The sequence below is a fragment of the Macrobrachium rosenbergii genome, unplaced genomic scaffold, assembly GCF_040412425.1.
Source record: "Macrobrachium rosenbergii isolate ZJJX-2024 unplaced genomic scaffold, ASM4041242v1 171, whole genome shotgun sequence".
NCBI lineage: Eukaryota > Metazoa > Arthropoda > Malacostraca > Decapoda > Palaemonidae > Macrobrachium > Macrobrachium rosenbergii.
In genome coordinates this window covers 4,247,876-4,260,677 of record NW_027100729.1, presented here as the reverse complement: position 1 = coordinate 4,260,677, position 12,802 = coordinate 4,247,876, and the positions used below count along the sequence as shown (strand labels likewise).

Genomic DNA, 12,802 nt, shown 5'->3' with positions numbered 1-12,802 from the left:
CATCCACAAACACTGAGCTATTTAATGATCTATAGAGAAATTCACAGCGGAAAATAAAGTGTTTAGCGTGAAATAAGCTTAGCTAACTGACAGCTAATATTAAAGTGATCAGAACTCTTTGTCAGGGAACTACAGTAGAATCCTGAAACATAGCTCAGCTGTATGTCAGCTGATGTCAAATTCAGAGAAGTCTAAGTAAATGCTTTAGGTAATGTTGAACCTATATGAGTTTTGGGCATAAAAAATTCTGTGTTATGAATGACAATGGGCTACTGGACGGCTAACGTTCAACTGATTAAAAACAATAATTGTACTGTGGAAAATACACATCCTGAAACATTAGCAGTAATTAAACCAGTAGCAGGTCTAATTAATAAGTTCGTATCCCGCACCACAGTGAACTGCATTACATGATAAAGACTCAACAGTTCCCACTAAAAATTACGAGCAGCAAGCTGGACTCGACTCGACTTTTGGTCAGCAGGCTGCTATGACCCTGATAAAACACTTGCGCAATATAAATTTAGCCCAATCCTAGCTTTAATAGTCAAAAGAGCTAAGATTATAACAGCTCCACGTGAAAGTGTGACTCTATCCAATGGGGCCATTTTTCCTTCTTCATCTGGTCGTAAGCAAGTGTTGACACTCTGGCCCTTGGGGCAAATTTGATGAACGAAATCTGGGACATCACTTGAAGCTGAACCTTCTTTCCAAGCAAGGAGTTGTGGATTCCCATTTGTATGCTTGCAGGCTGCAGCAGACACTTTCCTGAAGAAATGAGGAACAAGTTAGGATATCACGTCACGCCGAGATCTTGTGGCTCTCAGGATATTATTAAGAATCGTCATAATTAGGCACTAAGTATCCTAAAACTTGGCCCCCTTCACTAAGAGGGCCACAGATGGGACAGGGTCTTTTTAGACCAGTACTGAACGTCTGTGCCCTTATATCAAGGATATCTTAATGAAATATTTTATTTGGTCACAGCTACGGTAAATAATAACCTAAAATTGGACTGGAAAGCAAATTTCACTTTAAATTGAGAGGCTTCTAAGTGTAAGTTTCACTTAGGAAATTTCAGTAAAAATTCACTCTATTATTATTATTATTATTACAGCCACAGTAAATATTAAATTAAAATTGTACTTCAATCGCAAATTTCACTGAAAATTGAGAGGCTTCTTTGTGTAAGTTTAAATGATCAAATTACAATTAAAAGTTCTCTATCTTTATCTGTATTACTATTATCATTATTAATATTTTATAAATTTTATTACCATTGATACATTGGCCTGTCTATAACATTTATAAAGTCATTCCAACACTCTCACGTAACCTGGTAAAAATTTCCTGTGCCTACAATGTCCCACCTCTCTGGAATTTGTCTTAAATCATCCCTTGTTTGGTTCAGTCATTTACAAAAGAAGAGCCATCTACTGCTCTCACTAACTGCATTTCTCAAGGTGCTGACCAAATACCCATCCATTTTGTCTAAGATGCCCCATAACTGATCCATAATCATTAGACAATGACAGAGAAAGTTCACCCAGTCTTGCAGAATTTCAAAATTTCATAACACCAACTTTTTTTTTTAAAGTTATGAATCCTAAAAGGATTTGCATAACCTACCCTAAAGTTTTACCTCGTCAAAGTTTACAGAGGAGATTTTGTTCACTGGTCATCTTGTCAAAAACTGAATTTCAAGTTATGAAATTGCAGCTAACATTCTCCATCCACAGATGAATCATCTGTATTCTGAGCTACCTGGACTGCACAATAGGTATTCTTAAGTGACTACTTATCCCATTGGAACACTTAAGAGGTGAACAGTTTCATGAACATTCTTACGCTCAGTTTTTGTATCAACAGGAGCATTTTTCTAGGATATCTTAAGAGACAAAATAGGCATTCCTTTTGTCCAAAGAAAACAGATTTTACTCAAATTATATACCATGAAATTATCAGTTCAGTGACATTTAAATTCTACGCGTGAAATTTATTCATGTCTTAAGATTTTGGTGCACCATATGATGAAAAATGTATTTATATTTACACAAGAGTACCAACATCCAACTATATCACGCCAGAAAACAAATCAAATATCTAAGAACACTACGGGACAAATGTCAAAAATATGGTCAAGACACCACTGTACTGAAAATTCTCAGATTCGTAGACCCATTCCCTTCTACGAAGCTTGAATATACTTCCCTGAATCCTTCGAGTGCAAATTTCTCCCCTCTGCAAAATTAACACTACTCAGTACAATTTATATAAGTGGGTATCTTCGTTTGAGAGACATTTATTTCCTGATACCTTACTTTCTTTGATGAAATTGATACTTGAAATGTTTTATCCTTAAACTTGACTACAGACTAGGGAACATTCTCAGGTTTCAAATATTTATTAAAGCTCTTGACTGACTTTGACAAATCTGGCCCGTTGTTCTTTACAGTCAGTCTGCAAAAACTTAGGTGTTAAATAGTGTCCCAGGTTCTGCTTTATAGTCAGTCACAAACAGTCTTGAAAAGGTCTTGCATTTATCTCAAATCAGTAGAAAATTTCTCTTGTCATCAAGGCCTTACCTTTGCAAGCATGTTTTCAGATGAACAGACCTTGTCTCACTCAAGCATAGGACGTGCAGGGCTCCTCACACTACGGTTACCAGTACTGATTTATCTCAAATCAGTAGAAAATTTCTCTTGTCATCAAGGCCTTACCTTTGCAAGCATGTTTTCAGATGAAAAGACCTTGTCTCACTCAAGCATAGGACGTGCAGGGCTCCTCACACTACGGTTACCAGTACTGACTGCCGTTCTGCCAGCTGCTCAGCCTGATAGGAAAACATTCAGTCAGGTTCTAATGATGTTAATTCAAGCTAGACTTCTCAAGGGACTGAAATCATTTTACTTTCTATTTTAAATCTGAAGTTCCTGAGCAAAATCTTTCAAACTGATCAAGCTGAGTTGAAGGTGAGGCTTAACTTTCAAATGTTACAATTGTCGTCTGTAGCTCCCTTTTAAATCATCTCTGCTATTTTGTCTTATAGAAATCGCTTATATTTTCAAGGTGCAAAGCTCAACTAAAGAGGCTTCTTGAAGTTGCATGAAATAACTGCAGGTGATTTGTGTCCAAAAGCCATTCTCCTCTAAGAGGCTCTGACTCAATGTAAGAGTTTCAGCTTACTACATAAATAGTCCTACTTGCTGAGGTTAGCTGTGGCATTTGGATGACTTGTACTTCTAACTAATGGATCATTACAGATGAAAATCTGTGACGTCAAGAAGAATGGGAATATCCTATGCCTTTCATACATGAAGTTTCTATTCACTTCAGCAACTGTACTGTTTATTTCATATTCCTTGAACAGTCTACAACCAGAATAAAATCTCCTTCAAGTCTACTTCCATTTGTGCCGTTTGCAGAAAGTTAATGAATATATGTTCTGTACAGAAAATATCATCTTAAATTACTGGTTTTTAGCACTACCACTTAGGTTTATCGTTATTTCCTAAGTCTCTACTTACATATCCATATTCGTAGAATAAAGATCTTAAAGTGCTACACCCTACCTGAATGGTCTCCTAAAGAGCTAAAAAAGGATTTCGTGCCCCTAAACAGCGCAAGACTCACCAGTGATAATCCAGGTTTTGACGACTGAAGACATCTGATAGGCTGCTCTCCCCCTTTATTTGTTTCTGGGAGGCCCTCGCAGTCTTCATTTGTTTTATTAGGCAGAACAGATTCTTGGTTGTTGTTTATACTTTTCTTGAAAAACTGCCTCCTTTGACGTAACTGCCTCTGGTATCTCCATAATTTGCCTTCTCCTTGACAGCTGGGGTAACTAACTTATTGAATAGTGTAGCGTTTTGCGCTTAAAATACCCATTTTTCTACAATGTTCATTGCCACCTGGTTCCACTGACTCACGTTCCTCTGTGCTCATTTGTGTAGACATACTGTAGTGCTTGGAAGCAGTTGATGAATGGTGATTTCATGAATGTCTTCAATTCTCATGCTTCATACTTTCCAGTTGCTTGAGGAAATTACTTACTCTACACCACCTGCTCATTTCTATACCCGGCACATGATTAAATTCGTGGGTAGCTAGTCGCATTTAGTTCATTTTTCTTGTATATTCCCACTGGAATCTGGAATAGGTTCTCGTTGCTAATAATCAGAAAAGTCCAAGTATTTACCATCTTGTTTAACTGGCTTAGTTGCTCACTGGTTCACTTAAAAACTGCATTCTGATTTAAAGTTAATTTCATGCAATTATTGTCTTAAACTTTGTCATTTTTTCCTGTGGCAATGGGTCAGTGACAATATACAGTTTCAGTTGCAATTCCTGCTAACCTTTTGAATTGTTTCTTCCCACACTTTTATGCATCTTCTAGACTTGGGACTTGCAGCCTGTCACACTTTCATGGACAATGGAGCTTTGCACACGTCCACTCATGGACAATGTGTGGATAAATGAAAGCACCACCTACGGTCCTGGCCCATAGTTATTTCCATAACCATTAGCTTATCTGGAGACAAATGGTTTGTCAGAGCTCCACTACTTGCCTTATGCTTCAGGGGATGCATCAATCTGTGTTACTCTGCAGAAAGGTTCGATCCAGTAAGTGGTGAGATCTGTACTTGTGGCCACCATCGTCCTTGGGTGAAGAGAACTGATGGAACCACAGGGTAACGCCTCAGGTAGAAGTATCTTGTCCCCTAAGAGTTATCTGTGCTCTGTGAGGCGAGTACTCCAAGCTGACACTCATACTTGCCCATCACCAACCTACTGTAGTTGTGCTGGTTGTAGGAAGTCTGTCCCCGTTTGGTGGTTTGGGAGTCCAGGGCAATCTTGCTCTTAGGTATGGGGTCCATATAGCTAAGTGAAGAGTGGCCATCCTATGGTACTACTGTGGGACCATGAAGCTGTTGGGCTCTTTTGGGTACACTACCCACTAGCTTGACTTGAATAACCAGAGGTTAGGGTATGGTGTCCTTGGTGGGCATGGCCGTGGAGGTCCATTGGCACTACTGTAGGTGTGTGGTGATCAGATTTGCCACCTGGTTTCTCAGGACTGACTTTCAACTGTGGCTTGCCCTTTGCGTTGGGTGTACACCATCAGGCACAGCCAAGCCATGTATCCACTCTTGCGGTGTGGTACATTCCACTATTAGTAAATTATCATCATCTGCCCGCTTTATACACCATCAGAGTATCTCGGAACAGTAGCAGCCTGCAAAGGAAAACATCTCTATAGAAAGCCAAACTGACTTGAATATGAAATAACGTATGTTAAACCTTCCCCAAATTTGATCAAGATATAGTTCATCTACAAAACTCCTGATATTATGTAGTGTAGAAGGAAATATAAGTAACACTGACTGAATTAGGGCCAAAAAATTGCTGTACTAACTATGTTATAAGGTGAATGTAAATACTGGCAGATAATATTCAGCATTAATTATATGCTACAAAAGGCAGCCTGGAGTGCCACTGACAATGGCTCAGCAAAAAACTACAAATTCATAGCTCAGCATTTTGTGCAGATGGCTGTATGAATTCAACGTCGTCAGTCAGATGTTGCCACACTTATTGAAAGGTTCAATCAGTCATTGTTCTTGTCATGACTATCGTACTGTAGTGCACATTAAAACTGAACTGTTCATAACAGGAACATGAATTTTTCCCGTTCCCAACAAAAGCTTTTATTGCCTTCACTCTTCCAGATCAGTCGTCAGACACATAAATAACATAAGCAACACCACTCTGGATTAAACAAATGTTCGACTAGATATTTTTCATCCAGGAGGGCTTTTGAGAAAACCAGTATTTAGCAGAAATATTGAAATTTAAAATGACAAATTATTTCCATTCAGCGGACCATGGTGGTGCAACCCCTAAGCTTTATCATGGACACATTATCCTCCATTTTACTAAAAACTAGATCAATGAGCCAAAAACGAACTATATCCTTTAGATCAACAAACCAAAAACCAACTACTTTCTTTTGTACTGCCACGATTTTCTGGTACATTGTACATAAGCCATATGCTTCTTCAGCAATGACTAGGTAAAATAAAATAGAGAAGAGAAAGTGACACACAACATCTTACCATTCAGTAAAGTCTGGCCACATTGCAATCATCACCTTCCTCTGCATCTTTTCCCACCTGCATTTGGGGTCGATGTTTCTGACAGCTTTCCTCCTCCACCCGGCTCTTCGGTCAGACACATCGTCCCCTGACTGTGACTGTTCGTCTAACAGGTCTTCTTTAACTACATCCACCCACCACCGCTTCGGTCTTCCTCTCATTCCTTCTCATCACATGGCCATACCACTGCAGTCTTCTTTCCTGGGCCGCCTTTGATAGTTCTATGACTTTAGCAGTTCCTCTTCTTCTTTCATTTTGGATCCTGTCCATTTTTGTTCCTCTACACATCCGTTGTGATATTGTTGTAAATAAATCCACACTTCAAGCTGCCCTGTCGTAGATTAGATATGATCAGTTGGTAAAAACGCCCTTTGACCTAAGAAACAACAAGATTCATTATTAGTAGAGTGTTAGCTGAATTTAACTTTAGACCTAGTGTAGTATTTGGGGACTAAAAATCTCTACATAGTCTACGTAGTGAATTGACAGACCTAGACCCAAGTGCCTGTCCTCACAGGAATAACCAGGAACGCCACTATGCTTAACAATGTATCCAGTTAAAGTTGTCCTGCGCCTTTTTAAAACTCAGCTCCGATTTGTATCTGAGAAACAAAGAGTATAATATATGCTTGATGCCTGGAGAGAGAGAGAGTCAGGCTTGCTAGGCGTACCGTACAGTACGTGAGTAAAGCAAGTGGAATGGAATGGAATAGAATAGAGAGTTTAGGCCAAAGGCCAAGCACTGGGACCTATGAGGTCATTCAGCGCTGGAAAGGAAATTGAGAGCAGGTAGGTTTGAAAGGCGTGACAAGAGGAAAGCCTCAAAGCAGCTGCACTTTGAAATAATTGTTGGGAGAAGGTTAAGGACAGCGAAGAGGAAGAAAGATTCTATGGATGGAGTGGGTAAAGCAAAGAACCAGGTTGAAATGAAGGATTATTTCTTGAAGAAGTACCATTAAAAACATTCAGTGAACTTTGTTAACGGCTGTGTGATATGGGGTTTAGGTTGCCTGATGTAATAACAGTACTGAAGGTCATCTAATACTGTATATTGTGCCCTTCTAAGCCAAAGGGATGGACACTGGGAGAAAACAGATGGTAGGCCTACTGTGATGCTTTCTTAACAAGGTGCTCGGAGTCTCTTTGATAACTCTGGTCTCTACCTCTGCTTTACCCAGTAACGAATGTCACAAAGGTCACCTCCACTGGGAACAACAGTTAATTATCTCCAAAAACCAGTCGAACTTCTATTTGGTGCACTTGACCTAAAAGTACTTGACCAACATCACTTCCATACACGGGTTTTGCAAACAAAACTGTCGCATGGGATTATTATCTATAATAATTCTCTATCAAAATGTTCTCGTCACAACAGACCTCTAAAATTCGTCACCAAACCAGAATCGGAGGTTGAATGGAGTGGGGTAAATGGGAATGTTCCTGAACCTGTCATTGTTTAGTTTAGAATGACACTTACAGAGGTAACTTGATAGACTTCAGTGCTGTGGAAATTCGACTAAGCCTATTCCCAACCCAAGGTTCGTCATTTTATATAAGAACTATATCCATAAAACCTTCAGGAGCGTCAGTATTCATGGCAAACTTTTATATTTTTACTGAACGTGGGCATAAAATATTTTCACTCTCGTAATGACAGATTGTTTTTTTAAATTAGCAAATACTTCATATTTTTACTAAACGTAAACATTTTTATACTCGTACGATGAGCCTTGAGTTATTGACAGATTAACCGTTTTTTTTAAATAAAATGATGTAACTAATTAAAAAAAACCTCACCTGGTTAAATTGTTGACTTTTGTCCTGCCATGAGGGTTGAACAGCTTTCCACATCCCACACCGATGCCAGTTTTACTATTTTGGGGTTCCACTGGTTCGGGGTTCCTCCTCGATGTCGTCTAGGCGTAAAACTAGGTCGTTTCAATAAATCTATAAAGCCGAATTGATACAACCAGTTCGTTTCCACAAAAACAATTTAAGCGCTAAAATCGATTTCCTCAAACATTTACGTGTTTTATTTTATCACAGCTGTCGCATTTTGGTTACATTTATAGCCACTCATCCGATACATACTTGTATATGAAAGCATTTATCTTACTGCAATATAAATTGACACAAGTATCTAGTACGTTTGGCACAGCTCACCAATTACCTATTCGTTTTTTTTACTCAGTAATTTCGCGATTCTAATATTAACAATCAAGTTTTAAGTCAACAATCAATTTAAAAAAATGGCCTAAAAGTTTGAAAATGAATGTAACATAAAAAAAGGTTTAAAAGATGTATTAATTTGAATACAATATTTTTGGGAGTTTTGCCCTCTTTTCGATGACAGACTTTTTTTTAGAACAATATTTTATCCTAGGCGACAATTTCGCGAATCTAAATATAAACAGCTACAATTAACTTACTTCGCTGTTCCAATTTTCTTACAAACATAAACACCGCTGGACTGTGGAACAGCCTCCCTTCAGAGAACGTCGTGCAATTGTCACTACAGTTCAAGCTTAGATGCATCGCATTACTACCCTAAAATACCATTCGACTTGTGTTTTAATATTTTACTTATTTTCATTTGTTTATTAATTTGTTAATTTGCCAGTTTTTCTAATAACTGATCTCTTCCTCTTTCTGTATTTCATGTTACCTTCTGTTACTTCTTTCGAATGAACACCAAATTCTTTGGAAGCTTCAATTTCAAGTCAGTGGCCCCTTTGGTGGGCTTCTTGTTTCATGAGTAGGGTTCTTCATCTTCTGAATAATAATAATGATAATAAACTAAAATCTTAAAAACATGCTCAATTAAATGGTTTCTGTAATACCACTGAATGCCTCTATCTGTACTACATATTTCAAAAGAATTCACTCGCAACAACAGACACGCCACAGGTCTCATTTCCCTGTGAAGGGATTGTGTTTAGCAACCTTATCAAAGGCCGTGTCTGTCTCAATTGAGCGTCCTGACAGAGAATATAAATGGTTTTGTTCAACGCGACTCCATCAATGGTCGAACTTACTCCGGTTCTTCATGTTAATACGACGGCAACTTAAGAAGACTTTAGGTAGTACGTTGTCAATGCAGCGGCTGAAGGGTCTGTAGCCGCGTGTAGCCTCGCGGCTCCCAATTTGCACTCATTTCCATTATATCAAATAAGAAGGTAGCCATAGACGTGTCATTGAAAACCTTCTCATTTGACATAATGGAAAAAAAAACCTGGAATTGTATCGAATTGGCTTTATCATTGATGTATTGAATCGACCATAACGTATTTCTTGAAGTAAGACCTCGTCTGTGAACAAACAAATGAACCTACATTAATTACCCAGTTGCAAAATGTTCTTCTTCGATACAAATAATTATGAATAAATAAGTTTTCAGTTACGAAGATATTGTGCCACACATTTCTATAAGCACGGGCGCCTGCAGCATATTTTCCAAGGTTGGTGGGGGGGGGGGGCAAATCTTAATTAACGCATACATGGAGAGTTTCCCATACCAAGCAGACAAACACTTTTAACCCTTTGTACTTGCAGGTTAATTCCAAAAACAATGTCAGCGCCTGCATTTCTTTAATGAATAAAGCAATTATATATATATATATATATATATATATATATATATATATATATATATATATATATATATATATACATACATACATACATATATACTGTATATAATTTATTCCAAGATTTCAGGGGGGCAAGTGGCGCCCCCCTCCTTGCCCCTATGTGCCGGCGCCCATGTGTTTAGGTTACACAGTTACCATTAGGCGAGGAAAATCACCAACTGCCGTTCGTTACATCGCGGCAAAAACCGAGTTCTTATTCAGCAACAAAAATTTGAATGAATGATTCCAAATAATACCTTCCATTACCCTGGTCTCTTTAGCACCATGTATATATGGTATATAGTTTCAGAATGGCCACATTACTACCAAAAACAACTCAAGATAAAATTACGGAATCGCGGAATTGACACTTTTTGAGCCAGTTATAAAATTAGAACCTATTTAATTTCGCAAAGTAATATGGTCACTACTTCCGATCAAATGTCTTCAAATGAACACCATAATATTCTTTGGAAGCTTCAATTTCGAAGTCAATGGCCCCTTTGGTGGGCTTGTTGCATCTGAATAGGGTTCTTCGTCTTCTAAATAATGATGATGATGAAGTAACTAAACTCGCTCGTAGCCTAATATCGGCACAAACACTTTATTAACTTTATACCGTTCTCAGGTAGCAAGCCACCCTGCAGGCCTACAGTACATCGATGCTTAACACTTAAATTTACACACACACAAATATATATATATATATATATATATATATATATATATATATATATATATATATCACTTAAATTTACACACACAATAATATATATATATATATATATATATATATATATATATATATATATATATATATATATATATATATATATATACTGCCAAATAAGCATCGGCATTCCTTTCAAACTACCCTCTGTTGTCATAACCTATATATAGCCTTTTTTCTTGATCAGTGTCTCTGTATGATAATAAAGTCACTATTGTTATTTGCCTAATCTACGACAAATACAATACATAAATAAAGGATGCATTCGCCTTTATTCGTCACGATTACCTTCAGTAACGATCATGCGACAGTGCTTGACAAATTCAGTAGTTTACGTGATTTTAAATTTAACCATTTGACAGCAACTGTTTCAATACGGAATGGAATTGCACTTGAAAGACCAAATACCTCTGGTACCCAGAAGCATTGACAAGGTAAATAACACCACAGGAACAGAGTTCTGTTAAAATTACTGTGGATCTCTGACAATAACACTCGACACTTACACGTCCACCTCATCTCAAGCAAGACAGGTGACTGAACTCACCTGCCTCAAGCGAGGCATTACCACCCATACGGCCGAACCTCCGGTTGCCTCAATTTACCTGTTCAGTCACCTCGGAACTACAGCAGTCAACTTTGTTGGTAAATGGACTTAGAAAGATCTTTGACGTCAGATTTTTTTTTTAAATACGTAGACGAATATAAAATAAAACTGAAACACCTACAAGACTATGTCTTGTCCAGAAATAGTAGAAAAAATTTTGGCGGATCGAAAAACGTCTTTTGAATTCTTCCGAGGGTTTTAACTGAGAGAGAGAGAGAGAGAGAGAGAGAGAGAGAGAGAGAGAGAGAGAGAGAGAGAGAGAGAGAGAGAGAGAGAGAGAGAAACCCACAATTGAATTCCTGACCTATTTCTGGTCAGAATCGAGTGAATCCCGGACTTTTTCTTGAAATCCCAGGCTAGTGAAATGACAGGCGGGCGTGGCAGGGGCTTCGAGCTGTCGAACGGAGCGAGGCCGGGTTCCCCAATTGTGTAATTCACTAATCAAATTGAAGTGGGGAGGAGGGTGGGAATCATTCAGGTGTTCAGGTAAGTAATGAACACCAAGTATTACAATATTAGTTTTATTGTGAAAACTTTATATTGCATTACACACTCTGAACACCTGAGTTAACCCGATTAACACAATTTTAAAGAGGTGGGATCAATCTAATTTCAGCCCAAACGGGAAGGCAGGTAAATCATTATTCACCTAATCTGCCTTTAGAATAGTTTCATTCAAGTATCCTCACCTGGTTAACCACTCGGCAGGAGAGGATGCCCAGAGAGCGGAACAGGACGATTTGGCGCCGACTCTTTGGCGCTGACGATTTGGCGCCGCCATTTTGGCGATAGACAATTTGGCACTCATTGTTTTGGCGATGAGCTGTTTTGGCGCCAAGAAACAAACTTAAGGACCATCCGCAAATTTGTGTCTCGTTTAGTGATCACCTCACTACACCAAAGGCTCGTCTGATTTGAGAATTGTAATATTAAACCAGTTATTACGATATTCAAGTCTTGTTTAGTTATCATATAATTTTACCAGTGTCTCATTTAGTGATCATCTCATTACACCAAAGGCTTGTCTGATTTGAGAATTGTAATAGTAAACTAGTTGTTACGATATTCAAGTGTCTCGTTTAGTGATCATATAATACTACCAGTCTCTTTTGATTTGAGCATTGTAATGAAAAAAAAAAGTTGTCTTTTTATATTGGAAAACGCTTTTCTTTAGTTTCTTGTACAGCCCATACCAGAAATGGCCGAAAAAATTTTAAGTAATAGAGACAAGCCAAAATTTTCTCACAACGGATATATGTATGTGTTTGACAAATGTAGCAAAAACGATCCTTCTCTCAAGTTTTGGAGGTGTGAATAAAAAAATGAGTGTAAAGGGCGTATTCATACTAAGAACCAGGAAGTAGTGAAAGAAATAAATGGACATTCACACGGTACGTCGGCAGTAAATGTGGAAGTTGCTGAAATTAAAACAAGCGTAAAACGTAAAGCAGAGGAAACTTTTGAAGTGCCGTCATCAGTTGTTAATGTTTGCATTGAAAATAGCTCTCAAGCTGCTCTGGCACCATTGCCCACTTCAGATGCCATGAAAAAAATTGTACGACGAAAGCGAAATCAAATATATTCTGCGCCTGCAAACCCTCTCAGTTTAAGTGAATTAGTAATACCGGACGAGTGCAAACTTTACCTTACGCACGGTGGTCAATTTGAAGACTTTTTGCTT

General features: G+C 38.1%; 2 long non-coding RNA genes across 4 annotated transcripts in view; both read right to left on the bottom strand.

Moving 5' to 3' along the window:
- The window catches only part of LOC136838111 (uncharacterized), a 271,933-nt gene that overhangs the window by 62,452 nt on the left and 196,679 nt on the right, over positions 1-12,802 (bottom strand). The gene's annotated exons all lie outside the window — the stretch shown is intronic.
- LOC136838106 (uncharacterized) overlaps positions 443-12,802 on the bottom strand; it is a 55,011-nt gene continuing 42,651 nt past the window's right edge. For 2 of the 3 annotated variants that reach the window (XR_010852862.1, XR_010852864.1), the window contains exons 4-8: positions 7,953-9,463; positions 6,117-6,531; positions 3,634-5,236; positions 2,586-2,833; positions 443-768 (exon numbers count right to left, since the gene is read on the bottom strand). This is a non-coding gene — a long non-coding RNA (uncharacterized lncRNA). The remainder of the gene's footprint in view (positions 769-2,585; positions 2,834-3,633; positions 5,237-6,116; positions 6,532-7,952; positions 9,464-12,802) is intronic. The other variant, XR_010852863.1, reaches the window with a different exon arrangement.